This window comes from Anastrepha ludens, chromosome 2 (genome assembly GCF_028408465.1).
Source record: "Anastrepha ludens isolate Willacy chromosome 2, idAnaLude1.1, whole genome shotgun sequence".
Classification (NCBI taxonomy): Eukaryota; Metazoa; Arthropoda; class Insecta; order Diptera; family Tephritidae; genus Anastrepha; species Anastrepha ludens.
Window position 1 is genome coordinate 130136572 of NC_071498.1, and position 22575 is coordinate 130159146.

Here is a 22575-nt window from a genome sequence, read left to right on the forward strand (position 1 = left end):
TCTCTGTCAAGACAGAGAGCAGGCTCAAGTACCACTTTTCTAGTGAAGTGTACCCACTTACAGAGATGATTGTTAATTTGATGGCTGAGTGCAAACTGCTCAACTCACAACTGAAACTTTCTTCGCGCTTCTCCGATCTCCTCGATGTGTTAAAAAAAACAAAAAAAATATTTGGCGCGTACACTTCTGTTAGGTGTTTGGCCGAGCTCCTCCTCCTATTTGTGGTGTGCGTCTTGATGTTGCTCCACAAATGGAGGGACCTACAGTTTCAAACCGACTCCGAACGGCAGATATTTTTATGAGAAGCTTTTTCATGGCAGAAATATACTAGGAGGTTTGCCATTGCCTGCCGAGGGGCGACCGCTATTAGAAAAATGTTTTTATTGATTTTGCTTTCACCGAGATTCGAACCAACAACCCTTTCTGTGAATTCCGAATGGTAATCACGCACCAACCCATTCGGCTACGGCGGCCACAACCCTCGATGTGTTACAAGCTATAATTTTGGTCTTCATGTTAGCTATGGAATAGCTCAAAACATGAGCGAAAGTCGCCTATCTTTACAGAAAGTGGGTATGCGGAACAGACTCCAACTCATTGGGAGATCCAAATTATAGAAACATAGATAGAAACCTTGTCCATTAAAAAGCAAAATATTTTAATTATTTTAAATATACAAATCTTAATATTTTAGCAAAAGATGCACCCAGTTAATGACAGGAGGTTAGGTTAGGTGCTTGCCTGACTTTATGAGGGATTAGAGTGGACCACTAACGTCCGGAAGCCCATTTTGAGAATACTACTTTTTGGGCTTTTTGAGTAAATTTATTATAAGGCACCAGGAATATAAATTATTCAGCTCAGAATGCAAGACGGCAGAGTCACTAGAATTTCTTATTTCAGCTTACATCATCATCGTCATTGTTGACTGGACAACACTGGTCTGGTCCGCCTGCCATAGCATATGCCTCCAATTGTTCCGCTTTCGTGCCTGTATCTTCCATGCCCGAAATCCCTATAAGCCTGCATCTCCTTCTACACCGTCAATCCATCTAAGCGACGGGCGTCCCCTTCTTCTCTATCTGAGGCATTTACCGAAAAGTATTTGTTGAGGTGGGTAATCCGTGTTAGTCCGCATTATGTGACCTGCCCATCTCAATCTGTTGCGCATGATTGTGGTTATCACAGATGGGTGCGCATATAGTTTTTCGAGTTCATGATTGCAGCATTTCCGAAACTCGCCTTTATCACATATCGCACCAAAAATGTTTCGCAGAACTCTCCTCGCGAAAATCAGCAGCTTCTGTTTATCCGCATGTCTGAGTGTCTACGTTTCACTACCGTATAGCAAGCTGGAAATAATAATTGAGCCATTCAGTGAAATCTTTGTTTTTCTGTCTAAAAGGCGACTCTTTAGGTGTTGACACACCGACAAATAGCAGCGGTTGGCCATAAGGATTCTGTGGCCGAGAGACTGCAGAAACTTTGTTGTTATGATTCTTTAATCAAAGGAATTTAAATTCCTTCACTACTTTGAAACCATAGTCACCGAGTTTTACTATTTGACCCACATTGTGTCTGACACGAGTCCGATGTAGTTGAAACTGGCGCTTTAGTTTTGGCTTCGTTTGTTTCTAAACCCATGCGTTTTGCTGCTCTTCAAATACTTGCGAAGGCTTCTTTCAAACTCGGCAGCGAGGTTGCGATTATGTCTAGGTCGTCTGCGTAGGCCAGCAATTCAACCGAAACAAAACAAATTAAAGAAAATAGTTCCCCTTTGTGTTTACGGCAGAGTCCTGATAAGCTTTTCCAAGTATTTCAGCGTACACTTTAAGATTATCCGCATAGAGAAGAAATTTATCAAGGGAAAAACATGAACAGATCTCGTTAATTAACAAAACAAATAAGAAAGGTCTTAAAATATTATCCATGTGCCCATAAAATGTTTCGAATAAACTCTATCGATAACTACTGTGCTACACCTCTTTATTAAATAAGATCGAATCCAGTCAAGAAAAGTCGAATGAAAACCAAGGCATGCCAACTTAGTTACTAAAATCGTATGTGAGATTATATCGAAAGCTTCATAGAAGTGCATGGGAAGGACTATTAGGACAATTAGGAATAAACTCTGAACATTCCCGTGCCAATCTTTAAAAAAAACTGACAAGTTAGATAGCGTAGATCTTGCAACATAGCCAAAAATTCTTCGGATTCTTTTTATGTTAACCTTAAATTCCTGAATATAAAGGGTGGTTAAGTTTTAAGCGCCGGAGTTTATTTTGAATAATATACCATTTTTGTAAGAAATTATGGTATTTCTCTTTATTATGATAATATTGGTATGGCTCCATTACGCATGGAACAAAATATCGGCCAAATGACCACCGCAGTCTCGGCGGTAGACCTCCATCCGATGGTCCAAATTTTCGATGACGCTGAGGCATAATTAAGGTTCTATGCCGTTAATGTGCCGAATTATCTCATCCTTTAGCTTTTGAATTGTTGCTGGCTTATCGACGTACACCTTTTCTTTCAAATAACCTCAAAGAAAGAAGTCCAGCGGTGTCAAATCACATGATTTTGGCGGCCAATTGACATCGCCGCGACGTGAGATTATTCACCCATCAAATTTTTCGCGCAAAAGAGCCATTGTTTCGTTAGCTGTGTGACAAGTGGCACCGTCCTGTGAAGCCACATATCGTCCACATCCATATCTTCCAATTCGGGCCATAAAAAGTCCGTTATCCTCTCACGATAGCGAACAATATTCACAGTAACTGACTGGCCGGCCTCATTTTGAAAAAATACGGCCCAATGATGCCGCCGGCCCATAAACCGCACCAAACAGTCACTTTTTGTGGGCGCATTGGTTTTTCGGCAATCACTCTTGGATTATCATTCGCCCAAATGCGGCGATTCTGCTTATTGACGAATCCACTGAAGTGACCGAAAAAATCACGAAGTGCGCGATATTCACTTTTATTTGAACGCCCGTTTTCATAATAAGCCTGAATAACTTTCACACGTTGCTTGATTGTGCATCTTTTTATATCCTTCAAATTGAGTTAGTCTGAAATTGAAAAACGTTAAATGAAATGCAGAAAAAAGCTTGGCGTTTAGGTGGGATTTACATTCAACATCGGCCTTTAAAACCACCCTTTATTATTACATTTCTATAAAGACTTATTTAAATTATCGTGCTAGGGCAAACTTTCCAAATAGGCCGGATTGGATCGAGAGGAAAATCTTCACCGAAGCTTGCTCCTCTGTCTTTACTGACGGTTCCAAGATGGAATCGGGAGTCGGAGCAGGGGTTTTCTCTAAATCAGCCAATTTATCTATCTCCTTTAAACTGCCTAACACTGCTAGCGTTTTTCAAGCAGAAGTCTTTGCGATCCTGCCGGCATGCAAAATGCTTAGGGAACGCGGGAGCGAGGAAGATACCTACATTTTCTCCGATAGTCAAGCCGCGATTAAGGCTCTGCAGAACGAAATTAGTAAGCTCCTGTAAAGAGGAGATGAATGCAGGTAATATTTCTCTGATCTGGGTTCCAAGACATAGGAACATAGAGGGAAATGAAACTGCTGATGAGGATTGAATTGGCCTCAGAGACCTCCTACCCTGTCATCGGCATCCCCCTGACAGTTGTTGAAGGGGAACTGCACAAATTATTTCTCAGGAAAGCGCAGAAAAGATGGAGCTCCATTTCTTCATGTACTAGTTCAGAAATCCTTTGGCCTCAATACGGCATACGAAGAACTCAGAAAGTTCTTTGGACTCCTCGCCATTCAATTTCCAAACTCGTCGCTGTATTTACCGGTCACTGAACGATTGGCACACATGCGGAAAAGCTAGGGTTACCATTTGACCCCCATTGCAGAAGCTGTGGGGACCTTTCCGAGAAGAAGACTGTAGAGCATTCTTTCTGTAAATGTCTGAGATTGGCAGCTAGACGACTAAGGTCACTGGGAGCTCCCCTCTTCGACAACCTGGGGCAGTGCTCCAAAAGTTTTGTACTAAGTTTCAAACTTTGCGTTATACGGTTTTTGTTGTACAATGAACTATATTTTTATAGCAAATGAATAAAATTAAAAAGAAGTAATAACTAGTAGTCAAAACTTTGTAATATGTCACACTGCGACACACAGGTATGTGTTAAATTACCGTCTCCTTTATCCCTGCGAAACTGCATGCGAGTCTTCCATTACATGAGATGGAGCGCTAATTCTTCATTCTTTAGCTTCTTCAGAAAGCCTTCTCGTTTACGGCTTTAACGAAGATGAATCTTCTCCTTTCTGACAGAAGTTTCTCAAGAAATATTTAAGGGATATATGTGGGCTCTAACAAGCCTTGGGTTAGAAGTGAATTTTCACAACCCTTCATAACTCGGATATTCAGTCTGAATTTAGTCTACACTTGGGTTCTACAAAAATGGGCATCAAGGCGTATCCTCAACGACTCTTCGCTGTCCAACGCTCAACCTTCTCATTCATCTGTCCAATACACAACCTTATCGCCGCCGGTTCGTTTCAAATTTCCAAATTTTCGCAGAGTCTTCTACACAAGTCCTTCTTGGCTATTCTAATTTCGGACTTGTGGATTCCTAATCGAAGCTTGTAAAGTTCCCAACCAGAGTTCCTTTCTGACTAACTTTCTAACTTTATTAAAAAGTCAGCATAAATTCAAAGCCTTGTGAGAGTAAAACGTTGTCATTTATTGACCAACTACTGTTGATTTCTGTCCAAGCTATTTTAAATTTGTCATATTTTTTTTTTTTGGTGGGTGAGGTAGGGTTCAAAATGCCTTCGCACTTACAGCGACCGTTGTCTACTGCATCGTGTGGTGTGGCCACTAAAACGATCCCTCCTCTGCTTCTGGGGAGACGCCCTTCCCGGAACTGTTTTCTATATTACTTCGGGAGGGCCCAGAACGGCATCCATAAAGGACCAATTCTATTCATCCACGTCTGGGTCTACCATATTTGTAGGCAGCTTTCATGCTATAGGCTCGTCTTCTTCTGTCTCTATCTGTGGGGCTTCGCTTTGTTGCACTGTGTCGAGGTAAATCTTTTTTTTTCGTAGTACGTTCTCGATGTATTTCTTTACCGCGTTCCAGTTGTCCCCGCGTTCGAGCATTTTGCTGATTATGTTGCTCGGTGCGATGTCGCCGATCTGCTCCCTCTGAGCATTTCTCTCCGCCAGCCATCTGTCACAACTAAAAAAGGTGTGTTCAGCGTCATCACTCGGTGCTTCGCAGTATATGCACTCGGAATCGGTTACCTTGCCCTTACGGTATTGGTAACTCCGGAAGTATCCGTGGCCCGAGAGGAACTGGGTTAAGAAGGTCCTTTGAACCCATTTGTCAATTGATGGAATAAGTTTCGACGTCCATCTGCCACTCGGTTTAGTGTCCCATCGGCTTTGCCACCGTAGCATGGTTTGGCGTCTCCGCTCTGGGAAGCTACTGATTACGTGTTTCTTCTTGGAGTCCCACGCATCCATTCGTTCTCCCATGAGGACGATGGGTATCTGACCGCTGATCACGAATATTGCAGCGCCTGAGACAGTGCGGTAGGCTGAGACAACTTGTCATATGATTCATATCGATTCGCAACTAATGAAAGAAAAACTAACCCGTCACTACAACCATTTGGTCGAATCAAGCACTAGTTACTGCTGTACTCTTGAAAAGACGCTCAGTTTTCTAAAATGCTCGAAGTACTGCACTTCATAATACACGCGCAGCCAAACCGAAGGATATGAACTGGACAACTGTGTATGTATGTGTGTGTGTGTGTTTGCATGACCTGTATCTGCATATGTGTAACCAACTTGAATGCTTGGTTGCTCATTGCTTGTTGTCATTGATGTAGCTGTTGTCGCTACTGCTGATTTTATTCCATTCTCTTCTACGTTGGCTTGCATCAGCAACGCTGCAAGGCTGATGTGTAACATTTGTGGCAACTTTGTTAAATGAGCTCGAGTGCGGTGCATGCAACTTATTAAGATGTCGACAAGGCAGCAATTGCGGTTGCGAGTAACTACAAATAAGGATGAACAAAAGTGGTTACTAAGCAGGAAAGGGGTAGGAGAAGGTAAAGAGGGAAAGGTGAGCTGAGGTAAACAAATACAAAATTCCATGGAAGGGAAGACGAATGTATTTGGAAGAGTAAAAGGGAAATATTTTATGTTTATGTCTTCCTCGCTGAGCATACTTACATGCAAGCCCGTTTGTTGCATCAGAAAAATGTTGCAATAACAACAGCTATCAGGAACATATAAGTACTTAAAAAGAAGCGAACTACTAGCAATAAACAGAGCATTCAAGTTAAGAAATTGAATTGTCAGTCGCTCCGTTGGTTGTTTGGCTGGTTGGTTGGCTGGTTGGCATAGGAAAGCTCTCGTCATTTAATAAAACTAACAATGCAAAATGCTGAGCTGTATGGGGCAACGGTGATGTGTGAAACGAAGTCTGTGTACAAGTACTTAGTTAGAGGCAGGCAAGCGCAACAGGAGCGTAGCAATAAAGCTTCGACGCATATGTTGGATTTTTTCATTCAAATTCATTTTACTTCTTTTCTTCTAAGTAAACCGTTTTTATTTTTCCTTACATTTGAAGTAGCAGACACAAAGCTTGTATGCTTGTATACATTTTTATGAGACACAAAAAAAACAACAACATAGCAAATAAAAAGTCAAAGTAATATTAGAGTACACATACATACGCGCATTAGTGTGCTTGCAGTGTAGTTGTAGTTGTGTTGGCCCTGAGACTGCAGCAATGGAGAGTATTGTAATAAAAATAACTCAGAGATTCAAAATTTGAACAAAAACACAAAAATAAATTTAAAATATTCAACAAATTGCATCCACATTTCCAACTCTTTAATCAAAATTCTTAGAAAACTTCTAGGTATGAAGAGTTATAGTCCATTCAATTTTGAAATAAAGTTGCTCACAATTAATTTTTATTTTTGATATTTTTTTAGTTGGCGGTTCTTGCCTTATGCATCGAGCGACGATTGTGTGTGCCACCTTCGCTGAAAGCTGTATTTTCAGTCGTTTAAGTATTTGCTCTGTAGAATGCATTACGGGAATAAACAGAAGCAAGCCCCACGTGTCTGATACGAGCTTTGCACTTTTCGATAGAAAAAGTCATCGCGTGTCTGATATAATATGAGGTTCTCCTTTTAGGCACGGACGTGGGATCACGTCTCCCACACGTTGTTTATAGTAAGGCAAAGCGTTAAATAGAATCTTTTTGGGTTTAAGGTGTCAGATGAAAATTGCGACCTGCCTCTTTCCCGCCGCACGACACATGCACACTCGAGGCGCCTCAGCAAAATGCTTGTACCGAGCATAATATGACATAATATTTAAACGAAAAAATTTGAGAAGACTGTTGAAATATATAAGAATAAAACCAGAAAGTTTTGTTTCAATCGAACATTTCTTTCCTTCCCAAAAAAATCCACGAAAAAATCGATTTCTTGAAGCCTCTAAAGCAGAATCCCCCCTTAAAGCGTCTTTCAAAGGATGCGTTTAGCTGTAAGTCCAGATGTAAACAAGTACACATTTAGGTTCTTACAGCTTTCACTTTAGCGGCAGGCTAATCACCTACCCTGTCCGAAATCAAATAGATTAACGAAACTAACGCAAGACAGGTCTTGTCAAGGCCCTATGCTCTCGAGAGGAGTGAACAAGGAAAAATAAAACAGGTTTCACTATACGGCTCTTTATTCAAAATAGGGCTCTTTAAAAATTATATGTGAAAAATTACAACATCCACTCATTTAAATGTCATAAGAGTATTAAAATTTTCAAGAATTCGCTCATTGCATCGGGTTCCTCATGTTGTGCTTCAGCTCTGGAACCGTTGTTGGCTCATAAAATAGACTTAAGTTATCAAATAACACCACAAAAAGTAGTAGTAGAGGAGTTAGATCGCAAGGTCTAGGTGACCTTGGTGATGGTTCATGTCACCACTACGTAAAATTAATCGACCGGAAAATTTGGATCACAGTAATGCAATATTTTCCGGTATTTTGTGATTTCTGGCTGCATTTTATTGGAATAATGTTCATCTAAGTCTTTTCCTTCAAGGTCAGTCTTCAATAAGTTGTCTGTAGCGATGTAAGATTGACTGTGGCAGCTCTTTTCATCTTCGAAAAAACGGGTGAATTAGTCCACCAGCCCAGAAATTACTCCAAACAGCACATTTTAGTGGATGTAATGATTTTTTCTGCCAGAACTTGAGAGTTTTCTACTCCCCAGATACGACAATTTTGTTTGTTGGCAAATCCTACCAGTGGAAATGAAAAACGAACCAAAAAAGGAACCAGTTCACGAAATTTCTGCCTTGTTAATGATCTGTTAGCTTCAATTCTTACGTTAATTGAATATTGTATGGATGAAATGCTAATCCTCATAAAAACCCCGCCAGAGAGTCGATTCATCAATGCCAGTTTTCGAGAACGTCTATATAACGATGTTGTTCAGAGTCTTGTTCAGCAATATTCTCAACAGAACGTCCAGTTTTTGGTCTGCCAATATTTTTTCTATTCTCGACAGAACCAAGTTCTTGAAATTTTTCACCAACCACTTTCAAATAATTTGAACGCTTTGTTAAAGTTAATATGCATATTTGGTAATTCGTTGATATCAAAGTGTATGAAAAAAAGAGTGTTTAATACAGACAGCCTTGGCAGGCTTCTTACGTTACAATAAATTTTTGAAATTCATTACGGAATTTAAAATGCTTTCTTGCGCTTGATGACGTGATTTTGAATGAATCCACATTTTGGAACGAGCTAGAACTTACCGAAAAAACTACAAAAGTGAGAAAGATTAGAAAGCCTCAACGAGAGTGCGACTGGTGGCATTGCAGGCTTCAATATAAGAAATCTGCTTCAATATAAGACGGAACATATTTCCAATGAAACTGTTTCCTATCTTCAGTAGGGCCTAGGGCCAGCAGGTAATAGAGCCTATATTTAAGCTTTTATGTGTTTAAATTGAATGCTAACTTTGTTGATAAGTTTTACAACTTTTATCTCCTTTGGCAAATGTAATGTAATAAATTCGTAATGACTTTGTGCAAACGACGCATAACACCCAGTAGTACGGAGATTGCCTTTAACCTATATTTTGCGCCTTTGCAATACTACGTGTGATGAGCTGCAATTCGATATTTTCACAGAAAAGTTTGGTATTTTTTAGCATAAACTTTATTTATTCCTTTTTCAGTGAGTTGGAAAATTCATCTCGCCCAAAATGAGAGCGATGATTTATTACGATTTTCGACTTGGATTATCAAGACAGGAGAACATCGATCAACTTTATTGGACATCTGACTTGAAAGCACTACACTTAGTCACTTGAGAGCGCTGGTCCTTGCAGAACGAATTTCGCAAAGGCCGTCCAAAAACGATAATTGGGCCAGAAACAATTGATATAGTGGGGCACTTAATACCGCAAGATCGTCATATGGCATATCGCGAGATAGAGGTCATCCAGCCTACAGCCTTAATTTGGCACCCAATGATTTTTTTGTTCCCGAACATTAAAAAAAATAAAATGCGAGCTCAACCTTTTTCAACGCTTTGAGAAGCTGTTCAAGCCATTAAACGGCTCGTTTTGGTAATATCCACTTCTGAGTGGCAAAAGTGCTTTAAAAATTGGCCACCTGTTATGAAATCCCAGGGCTTTTCCAATGCAAACAGCTTAACTATATAGAAAAAAAAACTTAGCACCTACTTATACACTCTCGGAAACATTTGTGTGGCTTCCAAAATTTGTGTCAATTGTGTATGTCAACAAATCTAATCAAATAGCAAATATATGAAGGATATCACCCAACATGACAGCCGGTTCTAAAGAAAAAACTCAGTGTATCCATACTTTGCGTTATTTTAGGCTTTTGTGCACTAAATCTCAATGAACCCTAAGCAACTGGGCACTGAACAGAAGCCAGGTCCTATTACGACTTCCTTCCTCTTTGTTCTATTATCCTAAATATTTTTACACATCTTTATGGCGAGTAAATTTGTTTTCTTTCAACGCCACTTCAACGCTTTCGAAGGGTCAGAAATTGTGATGTGATGAAATGAGATTCCTAGCAAATCTTATATTGGCAAAGGGTGTGCAAAAAGTTGTTGATGGCCTCACTCTATTTGTGTTGACCTATTACAGTTTTGCTTTAATGCTTATACCATCTCCTTTCACCTGCTTAGTGTTGGTGTGACTGGTAGATATGTCTGCTTATATATTATATTTGTTATTGTTACTTACTGCCGCTACAAATAACTATGAAAGATATATATTTCATTCAATTATCGCAATGTCGATTGAAATTCATGGAGATGCGTGCAATTGTGCCTTTGCTGCCAATCAAAGTGCCCGTCGTATTTATGACAAAAGCCGTACAATTTTGTGCGCAGTGAAGCTGAAAAAGTGGCCAACAAACGTAAAAAGCGGGAGTAGCAACACAAAGAGAAATTGATTGTCGTTGTTGTCATTTAGTTGCTGTTTGTGTTAATAGCTCATAATGGATAATCAACACGTTTACATTTCTACTTGACTGCCGGCGCATTTAGTTGATAATTTTTACTTTCGATTTTATGTTGGTGGAAAATGAAGCCAAATATTGGAAGCAGGTCTATATTAAAGCATTTTATAAATTAAATTTGATGAATAATTGTATTTACTCGTCAACGTTCACTTGCACTTGTTGTATAAATTCTGGAGATCGGACAAATTTGGAGATAAATGCAGAAAAATGTGATTCCAGAGAAAGAAAAGTAAAGAATTTATTTTAGGAATAAAATCTGACTCCAGAGAAAGAAAATTAAAAAGAAAGTTTTAGAGATCAAGAAATCTAAAATATGACTCCTCGGAAAGAAGACTAAAGAATCAATTTGAGATGTAATTAGGGAGAAAATCTTACTCCATAAAAGTAAAATTAAAAACTGAATTTTAGGGATAAACCAAGATAAAATTTGACTCCATAGAAAGAAAAAAACAAAAAAAATCCTAATTTTCGTTTTTTAAAAATAACATCAATGGGCGCCTACACCCTTTTGTGTTGTGCATCTTGATATTTGTTCACTAATGGTAGTAGGCGGCCGCCGTATCCTAATGGGTTGGTGCGTGACTACCATTCGGAATTCACAGAGAGAACGTCGGTTCGAATCTCGGTGAAACACCAAATTAGAAAAAACATTTTCCAAATAGCGGTCGCCACTCGGCAGGCAATGGCAAACCTCCGAGTGTATTTCTGCCATGAAAAAGCTTCTCATAAAAAATATCCGCCGTTCGGAGTCGACTTGAAACTGTAGGTCCCTCCATTTGTGGAACAACATCAAGACGCTCACCACAAATAGGAGGAGGAGCTCGGCAAAATACCCAAAAAGGGTGTACGTGCCAATTATATACGATATGGCGACAACGAACGGCTGATGTTTTTATATGAGAAGCTTTTTTATGATTGAAATACATTCGCACGTTTGCATTGCCTGTCGATGGGCGACTGCTTTAGAAAACAGTTTTCTATCACTTAGCTTTTAACACCTACAGCGGTTTTTTAACCTGGGTACTATCGAATTATAGTCGCGCACCAACCCTTTCAGCTGCGGCGACCGCTGGTGTTGCTAATTATGTTTACTCTACTCCCTTTAAGGTGATATGACGGTTATCAATATGCATAGCACAACGCTTCTTCCTACATTTAAAACTCCTTGCCGCCTTTAGATTTTTTTGTGTCAGATATATACAGCACCTACTTAATTTTAAATTTTCACTCTTATTAAAAACGCATTAAATTTAAAATACATTTTTTGGTAGTGAAAAGTTTTTGAAATTTCATAATTAAATTTTCTAATATTTCTATTTAGTAGTTGGAGTTGAAAGACCCCGTATTTCTTTAGACTAGTGATATTATTAGCACGCCTGATAACACCGAAATTAAAAGATTTATCACAATCCTATTACTTATATAGCCGAGATATCCATATGCGGCAAAGGATAATGCATGGCCTCACTGAGTGTGTAGAGGAACACATCGATACTTAAATAAAAGATAAGAAAAGATGAGTCGATTCGTTAATTGTCTCAAGCAAGGAGTTCTCTCTTGTAACTAAAGCAATACTACAGTTCAGATTAGAACGAAAATCAAAGTATAGCATCGTCAGCACCACTTAGCAAATCCATTTTCTTGCAAAAATACTTATTCTACCTTCTCTGATATACATTTTGAATATTCACTTAATATGACAAAGAAAAGAGTTTCTAAAAATAACTCAATCTCGGCGCCATCTAACACGTGAAAAACTAATTTTCGTTTACATATGTTCCCCTTTCCTTGGATATACGTTTGTATGTAGGTTGAAAAGGGCTCAGAGTGTGACTGGGAATTCATATACTAGTCCTCTTTTGATATAAATTTTATGAAATTTGATGGTGGCTTAGTGATTTGAAATGGTGTCGCAAGCAAAATTGTCACAAATTTGTATACCCCTAAAAATTTCATGAACTTACATGCGCCTACTCTTTTTTCCCCCCTACACAGCGTATGAGTGACATTTATACCATAGTTCAATACGCACAAATTTCACTTAAACATCGGAATTTCCCATCCAGTTAAATGTTTCAGCATAAAAGTGAATCACTTTTCAGTATTTAATCAATTCAAGTGTAAATAAAAGCAATCAAACATATTAAGTCATGGTGACAACAACAGGCATTTATTCAAAGCCATTTAAGTGGTATATAGAAGAGCGACGACTGGGCGTATGAGTAACATTTAATATATATTTTCTTTTGATTGAACAAAAATAAATGCAAAATATTTACATTAATTGACTTTAATTAAATTGAATTTGTATGAGAATCAGCGGTCATTGATTGAGCGATCAAATGGCGCAAAATGTAATTGAGCGACTGAAGTTAAAAATAACGGAATTAAAAAAAACCTACAAGCACAAGCCCAAATTAAATAATACAAAATTATAATTGAACAGTGTAATTAAATGGCGCTTTAGCGCGAAATAATTCAAATTTAATTTATCTGAAAGCTTGCGCGCTACAGAGTTTCTTAATATATCTGCCTGTATAAAATATATTTGCGTAAATATGTAGGAAAAAAAATTAAGCCCCATATTTTATAGCTGTTCTGAAAAAATGTTTACCAGCCAATTTTGAAAATTTGTGCACACTAACTTTAGTTGTACTTCATTGGCAGAAACTTTGGCATTAGCTGCTATCTATTATGCATTTTCTTTTGTTGTTGGTTTTTGTTTTTTTTTGTTTTGTTTTGTTTGCTTGTATGTGGGGACGCTTAAGTGACTTGCTCGCCATAAACCATGCAGCACATACTACTTTAAGCCCTCTATGAGAAACGCTATTCTTCCTTATCCTACTATTTCTTCACCATCTCTATGCCACCGCCCTTCGCTGGCAACGCTACTGACATTTACAAGACTAATTTTAGTCAATTAATAAAGTTTTTTGCCTAAAAGGCACCAAAGGCGCGCTGGACAAAAATTTTCCAACACAAACAGTCAGTGCAACTTGGTGGCGAGCATTAATAGTTAACAAAAAGGAGGAGTAAGAGCGATGGGGGAGGAGAGCATAACAAAAGACAAAACATAAAATACAAAGCATCAAACTCATAAAAACCATCCGAAACATCTAAACAACATTCTATTACGCCTGTTTGCTGCAAATTGTGTCTTAAAAGGTTTCTACAGCAACTTTTGGCAACAAACAGTCTGTCTGAGCAACAGCCAAAACAAAAAAAAAACCAAAAACAACATCAATAAAAGAAACAGCCATTAAAGTAGCAAGCGACATTTGGTTCTTATTTTCTCTGATTTTGTGCTTTTCCTTTTGTTTAAGTAGTCACTGAGGTCTGGTAATTAGTGCGTTGAAAAGCACTGAACGAGCAGATGGGTATGAAGGGTGCATAATTTTGGTATAGAGCAAAATAATTGCAGACTCAAAAAGTAAATGCTTGCTGAAAAATCTGTAAAAGTTTTAAATTCAAAATGTGTATTGTACTTCTTGTCTTATGGATATACTTACCATTTCGCTTGTTTTTGCGTCCACACAAATGCATTCAAACATGATGCGTGGGCGCGAAATTTAAGATAACCGTAAGCAGCAACATGAAGCATTTGATGAAGAAGCAGTGAAAATACTTTTAAACAAAGAAGAGTGTCAAAATTTGATGCGAAACATTTTTGTTTTTTACCACAAAAGTGCAAACTTATTTATTGTATTATTAAAATTGTTATAAAATAAAACAAAAAATCAGTAGATATAAATAAGAAAGACATATCTACCTAACGCTCCAAGAAAGACTGCGGTATCGAGACGACGTTTATTGCGGTAATTTAATCATTTATTTCGCAGCAAACATGGCAAGTACTTCTGATACTTGCATTGACTTAAGAAATCGAAATAGTACATTAAAAAGAGGAAAAATTGTTCGGACGGCCAGGCGGTCTGCTCTTACAAAATTCCAGCTGGTAGTGAAATGCCTCAGGAACACCGCAGAAAATGAAATAACAGCTGAATAAGCTAAGACAGGAGCTTTAGCGATGCATGGCAAAGGTGGTGTGAGCTTTTATATACAAGAAGTGCAGCAAAGTTGATAATCAACTCCTGACTGGTCATTATGGAAGCCCCTGCAGCCAGCAAACCAATGTGTGAGTGATAACAAATGATAATCAATTGGATGTCACAGTCGGGGGAAAACAAAAACACATTATAAACTTTTTTACACCCTGTGTACTTTGCTACGTCTTATACAGCCCTTATTTGGCATAAAACGGCGAAGAGACAAACAAGTTGCAGCCGTCAGATTTCGGTAAACAACTAGAGCTACTACTTCTAGGTAAAATTGCACGCCAAAAACTACTGATGAGTTTCCCGGACAGGTGAGTTTTTCGGGCAGTATATACTTTCTTGGGTAAATAAGCATGAAGACTTCCACACTGCTGCAATATTACAAACCAAAATCTATGGAACCTAAATTGTTGTCCTCCTGGAAACCTCTCGACCAACCAAAAATTCATATGCCCCATATTTTATGCCTTCTCACCTCATAAAGCTTATACTTACTTGGTCTTAAAATGTAACCCTTATATGCTACACAATTCAACCACCGAAAGAAAAGAACCAAACAGGTGGAAGAAGGTAGAGCAGGCTTTAGATTAGAGTCTGACGACCAACAGTGGCTAACCACATTAAGCTACTGATGAATTTCATCATTGCAATATCAGCAAGTGCAGCTAAAAACTGACAGCTCAGATGTTTTAATCCTTGCTCGTCGAAAGCAATTCCAAGTCTCACCGCATGGACACCTAACGAACAATATCTGGTGAGAATATCTACCTTATTCGAAAAATGCGGCTTTGTTAGCCTTAGAAGTTCCCTCGACCGTTTCCGCACTACCCAGCGCTCGCCGAGTTGACCCGAAGCCCATCCTTTCAGGAGTAAACCGCAGATTCTCAAGGGAACCCGAATCCTCTCGTTTTGCGTTGAAAGCATCTCCAGGGCCCTCTGTCTAGCCAGTTCGCCAGCCCACGAGTTTGCCTCTATTCCGCTTTGACCAGGAACCGAAATGAGCCTAATGTCGAAGTATTCAGATGCAAGCGAGAGAGAAGTTAGGCATTCCCCGACTAATTTTGAACGCACAAACAACGAGCCCAAGACCCTAATTTCGCCTTAGCTGTGGGAATAAAAATATACGTCCTTTACAGTGATTCCTGAGGTAAGCAACCGTTCCACTGCTTTTTTGATTACGTCTACCTTTGTTTGGAAAACACTACAATGGTCCGGGAGTCTAATTTCAGCCTAATGAGGAGCTCCTCACAGAATACTCTTCACCAACCTTTTCGTCCAAATTCGAGCCATCCGTAAACATGTTTGCTAAGATCTTCCTTCAAATGTTGCACACCGCCCACTCTACCCCTGAGGGAATATGAATGACCCAGCGAGGGTGTACAATGAGTCAGTATCTTGGAGATGAACTCAAAGTTTTTAAGAACACTAGAGTATCCTTAGTAGCTTAAGTCTAACTTATGGCCCCAACACTTCAATCTGATTAAGGCGCGTGCCGCGGCAGTTTTCTCTGCGATGACCACGGGTAGCACATTCAGCATAGCGTTAAGCGCTAGAAAAGGAGTGGTTCGAAGCACTCCACTGATTCCAATGAGACCTTTGAACCCTTTCCAGTTTCTTAACTGCTGTGGTCCTTTCCAAGCGAGCTCCACTAGACAAGGACTCCGTAGAACAAAATTGGCTTTACAACTGTGTTATAGAGACCAAATGTAACTTTAAGCGAGAGGCCCCTATGGTACATCCATACAAGATGGCTCTTACCTTCCTAACTCTTTCCTCAAAATTGGGACTCCCAAGTAATTCACCCTCTCAGAGAGCACAAACGGAGCGCCCGCTATTGATTAAAGAAAGATAAAGGTTTTTTACAATATATTCCCATTAAATCCAGATTTTTAAAAAGATCTTCAAGAGAGGTTTGATTTCTTAAAAATTACTTTGATTTTGCAATTTTTTTCTGCTGACGGTGTTGGGTGTTTCCCTTTATGTGCGAAAGATGCGATCACTTATTTCATATGGAAATCCAGGAAAGACAAATTGGACAAAGTTCTCTAAGCTCATGGCCAAGTTAGATCCACCTGAAGAGGAGGAAACAACTAACGTCTCCAGCTTGGAAAATAACGTTAAATTGTTGTCATCAGCAACAGATTAAGCTTTTTCGTAAATCTTGCCCAGGAAGCATGTCCCCAAAAAACCAAACCAACTGGAAGCTCAAACTACTAAGAAGAGTAAAAAGAAGAGTTCAGAATGCAGCAAAGACGCCAATACTTTTAATAGGGGAATAAAGAGAGCAAAGAAATGAATCCAAGAAGAGGTTTCGTGAAGAATTTGAAGGCGCATCAGAGTTCTCAAGACCTAGAAAATGTCTCTCCAAGCTGTTTGCATACACCGGATGACAGCTTCAAAGAAATAGAACAGTTTTAGGGACAATAGAGAAATCTTTTAAAAATAAGAAATTCACTATGGCGGCCTTTCTGGATATCGAAGGATCCCGACGTCAGGGAAGTTTCGCTCGACCTATGAGCAGGCTCATGCAACCAGCGATAAAGAAAATCTCTAAATGGGCAATCTAATGGTTAACCCAGTCAAACTAGCCAGACCGAACTAGCTCCGTTCTCTAGAAGATATAAGGCACCGAGTTTCCAGTTACCATCCATAAATGAAGTAACACTAACACTATCGATCGAGGCCCAGTGTCTCGGCATAATTCTGGACTCAAAGCCTTCTAGGAAAAGAGACATTGAGGAAAGGTTGAAGAAAGCTTGTAAATCAATTTTTATCTGCAAGAGGACACAAAATAGGGTCTGAAACTATATGTAAACCACTGTGCGTGCATATAGTTCAGCAGACCCATTTTGATTTATGAAGCTTTCGTGTGGTAGGAGGCGGTGCAGAGTCAATCCTACCCCTAGACAGTCTCAAAAAAGTTCATCGATTGGCTTGTGGAGGAATAATAAGTGCGCTCCGATCGCCGCCTCAGATAGCGCTGGAAATGATCCTACATATTGCACCCATTGATATACAAGGTGGCGCAAAAGTAACCTTGCGATGTTTTTTGGCTGTAATTAAAAAAAATGAAAAACTTTGATTCTTTTTGTGGATTATTTTTATTTGGTCTTTTAATTCTTTTTAAATCAAGTCGAGAATACGAAGTCATGTAAATGGCCGCCGCCACAGTTGATTGCCATTTGAGCCCTTTTTATGGCATTTTCCATCACTTTGGCCAAAACTTCCGGCGATAGGTCCTCACATTCTTGACGGATATTGTCTTTAAGAGCTGCAAGAGTCTGAGGCTTGTTGACATAAACCCGCGACTTCAAAAAGCCCCACAAAAAGAAGTCTGGAGCGGTCAAATCAGGCGATCTTGCTGGCCAGTGCAAATCGCCAAAACGGGAGATTAGGCGCCCGGTAAAAGCATCCTTCAGCATATCGGTTGTGGCACGTGCAGTGTGTGCCGTTGCACCGCTCTGTGGGAACCACATGTTTTCCAATCCCAATTCATCAAGTTGCGGCAAAAAGAACTCGTTGATCATTGCTCTGTAGCGCTCACCATTCACAGTAACCGTTTGGCCCTCGACGTCTTCGAAGAAAAAAGGTCCGATGGCTCCTCCAGCGAAAACAACACACCATACAGTGACTTTGAGCGGGTGTAATGGCTCTGCGTGGGTTACACGCGGATTTTCAGTACCTCAGAAGTGTAAATTTTGCTTATTTACGTACCCGCTAAGATGGAAATGGGCCTCATCACTCATGATTATTTTTGATGAAAAATCATCTTCCTCTTGGTGGTGATTAAGGATGGCTTGAGCGTATGTTAAACGCGATTGGCGGTCAGCAGCTAACAGCTGATGCACCGTCTGGACTTTGTACGGAAACATCTTCAAATCTTGTACCAAAATTCGCTGTAAAGACTGTCGACTGATACCCATTTGCGTGGCACGTCGTCTGGTCGATGTCGACGGCGCTTCCCTGACATACTCGGCTACAGCAGCAATATTCTCTGCAGAACGGCTACTCTGGAGTCTGCCACGCCTGGTAGCATCTCGTGTTGTGCCAGTCTCTTCGAGGCGAGCGGCTAAACGTCGCAGTGTTGCACCAGTAGGCGTTGGACGGCGAGGAAATCTGCGACGAAATTCACGTTGTACCAAAGTCACCGACCGATTATTGGTCAAATAAATAGTCAGCAGTATTCCGCGCTCTGGAGCAGTGTAGCGTAACATTGTTTATTAACGTGTATTTCGCATGTGTTTACTACACAAATGTCAAAACAGAACTGACATTAGGGGCCAATCGCAAAATGTATAACATTTTCTGATAGAAGGATTACTTTAGCGCCACCTTTTATATGTTAAAGGGATAGCAATAGGAATCTGCTTCCATGATTAAAGCCAGCAGGCATGGCTTATGCATCAACATTGCCTCACAACACTTTCTCATATTTGTTGTTACTTTTACATGCCACCTGAAAGGGTTATCAGCATTCTTTAAGCTTTTTCCATTTTCGGAATAAAAGCCCTAAAACAAGAAAAAATTAAATTCCTTGTTACCTTAAAGGCATCAAGTCAGCGCTGGTGCTTTTACATAAAACAAAAAAATACCAGTCTAACGGTTAGACGCGATAGAAGTGAAACCTTCCGTAAAACGAACTGAGAGAGAATGAGACGAAAGCAGCATTAGGAGCTGGATAATTATAGGTTCATTATAATATTGCTATTAAGTTCATAATTTATTTTCTTGATTTTATTATTATTCATCCTCAATGTTTTCAAATTCAACAAATGATACGGACTGGCTTATGATAGCTAAAATAGGATACAAATGCTTTGGTTTCGATGTTGTCAACATATCTTTGAAATACCGCGTCAATTGTTGTTTTTGATCGTGTTGTCGATTCAGAAATTGTGAGTATGGAATCTCAGGTTGAACATCTGTCTGAGGGTCCCCTGAAAAGCAATTTATATTATGCGTTAAGTAATAAGGTCCAATTGAGAAGTAAAGTTTTACATATGCAAGAATATTTGAGTACTTACAATGATCATTTTCAATATCATGTTCATTTGGAGCATTGCCTTGCACATGTGATACATCCACTTGGAAATCGTCTGAAGACAATGACAAATAAGGTTATACACATGGTGCATGTAGGTTATGCATTTAATCTATGAGCATAAACACAAAAATTTGTTGATTAGAAAATATTAAAGTACTTACGATGATCGTTTTCACTATTTTGCACAGTGGATGCATTGTTATGCACAATAGAAATACTAGGTTGCGCATTTCGTAATGTTTTTCGGCGTGCACGAAATTCACGGACACGTTCTGTTGAAGTCTTTGCGGTTTTTTTAGTTTTATTTTCTTTCTGTTTTTTTTTCTGTCGAAATTCACGACACTTTTCTGCATTATTTTTCGGCATAATTGCGGTAAATATTTAAAAAAGAAAGAGAACAAAATGCATTAATAGGCGCAGGCGTAGCGGCCATCATCCTAGTTGCCATAGCGCTGAACAGTCGCGGCGGCGCCGAACAGTTTCAACTATTGTACTGTACAACAAAAACTCATCATCAAAAAATTGATTTATAAATTCGAGCTCATAGTTCTAAGAGCAAGTACTTTCATTCATAAAACGAGCCGCCCATATGCTAATTTTCTCGACAATTCGAAAATAGTCAATATTGGAATATTTCGCGTAGAATTATTTGCCAATATTCAATTTTTGTCAAGTCGAGTGCCCGCGGCTCCGTAAATATGTTTGCACCCATATATGTATGTAAATATATGTTTCTAAATGCTCGACAACCGCAGCTGCCTGTTCAAGGTTACTGTACATTAGGCCGGGTCGATTTGTGGGAAGGCAAAAAAATCGCCCATTGCTCTGTGAAAATCATATTCTAGGGATCAGAATAAGAAATTTTGCCGAAGGAACCATACCTCTAAAACGATTTCTGATGTCCCCCAATATGGGTCGAACTTTTTAGTTTCTTTTCTATAACTCACATTCATTCATTTACATATGTTCTGACTAAATAAATTTCTTAAGAGAAAAAATAGATAATATTATAAAAAATTAAAATTAAGAAAAAACATAGCCATTTAGCTGATTTTTTCATGTAAAGGCCAAAAATGGTGATATTTTGAAATTGGGGGACATCAGAATTCGTTTTAGAGGTATGGCTCCTTCGGCAAAGTTTCTTATTTTGATCCCTAGAATACGATTTTCATAGAGCAATGAGCGATTTTTAAATCGACCCGCCCTACTGTACATGCAATGCTGTGCCTATGAATGCGCGCTGGATTTCTTGAGAAATTTTACCGTATGTTTTGCTTTGGCGAGGCACATATGTACATACACACAACATATATACATATATCCGCATATATATTGTACATATATTACATATATAAATTCACAAATTTAAATTTGCTTATGCCATCCTTCTGTGTGCCTGGTAATGAAGCATTTTCTATACATACATATATATACGTATATCTTTTTTCTTCTTCTTTTTGGTGTCGCTTTTTCGTTTCATCGAGTTTCAAATCACTCCCAACGATTCTAAAGAAGTTTTCACTTCAATAATATGAGAATATTAAATTCTCACTTTATAAACGGTTGTGCAGCCTAATTAAAAAAAAAATGAATAAAAAAAAATACCAGTCTAACGGTTAGACGCGATAGAAGTGAAACCTTCCGTAAAACAAACTGAGAGAGAATAAGACGAAAGCAGCATTAGGAGCGGGATAATTATAGGTTCATTATAATATTGCTATAAAGTTCATATTTTATTTTCTTCATTTTATTATTATTCATCCTCAATGTTTTCAATTTCAACAAATGATACGAGTGGCTTATGATAGCTAAAATATGATACAAATGCTTTGGTTTCGATGTTGTCAAAAAAAATACCCAAACGGACCGAAGAAACAGACTTACAAATTTCTTCCATTTTCGTCTACTTGTATTCATATAAAAATGTATGTCTCTTCCCACCAAAGCTAAATGTATTAGTATATTTCTTCTTGTATTTATTCAATAATTTGGGCCGAAATCCCGGCCGTACTGCAATACCGGGCCAACCCGTGGCAGAGGTGGAGCAAGCCCCTAAAACACTCCGCCCATTTCCAAAAATTAGTTTAACATTTGTTGTCTTCCGATGGAGGATCTATCAGATGTTAAGCTGATAAGAACAGATAAAGTGGGCTTCAAGACCGTTTTCCCCGGGGGGACATTTCCCCCCCGGGGTGATACATAAAAAATTCCCGCACTCTTTTCGAGAGTGACGGTTCGCTAGATATATTAAAATCAGCTTAACATTGGTTGTCCTCCGATGGAAGATCTATCCATAACCATACACAACCAACAAACTACCTAGTCAATACATTTTCTAATAAACCTTTTGAGAATTACACGCTCACAAAAATTAATGTACGAAATATTTATACCGATTCACTTAAACTGACTTTCAGTATCTAAACCAAAAATAGGAAAGCCAAAAACCTGTTTTCAATAAATAATCAGAAATGTCCTACAATGCAAATTTCAAAAAAAAAAGTTTTTTTCTTGTGATTCGAACCAAGAATTTTGGATCGGAAGCTCACATTGCTAGCCGCTCGGCTATCGCGCCATGCTGTCGGCGCTGGCCTAAAAGTTATTTAGTTCGTCGCTACGTTTATATGTAATATTCGTAGCCAAGATGGTCGCTTTTTCGTTTCACTTTTTCTCAAATCACTCCCAACGATTCTAAAGAAGTTTTCACTTCAAAAATATTTATAAATATTGTATAAAAATTATGACAAGGCAATAATGTTAGATGCTTTGCTGAAAATAAAGTGACCGTTTTACAGCTAAAGTAATAAACTTGAAAAAATCCACTTGCGTATACGTAGACTCGAGGGCAACTCTTCACAAAACCAATAAGAAAGTTTCACAGGCTTTAAATGCTGACTCTGCTT

The 22575-nt window shown here is 38.9% G+C and overlaps 1 pseudogene; it reads right to left on the reverse strand.

The window, feature by feature from the left end:
- Positions 1-21655: 21655 nt before the first annotated feature.
- LOC128856158 (U2 spliceosomal RNA) lies at positions 21656-21836 on the reverse strand (annotated as a pseudogene).
- Between the last annotated feature and the right edge of the window lie 739 nt (positions 21837-22575).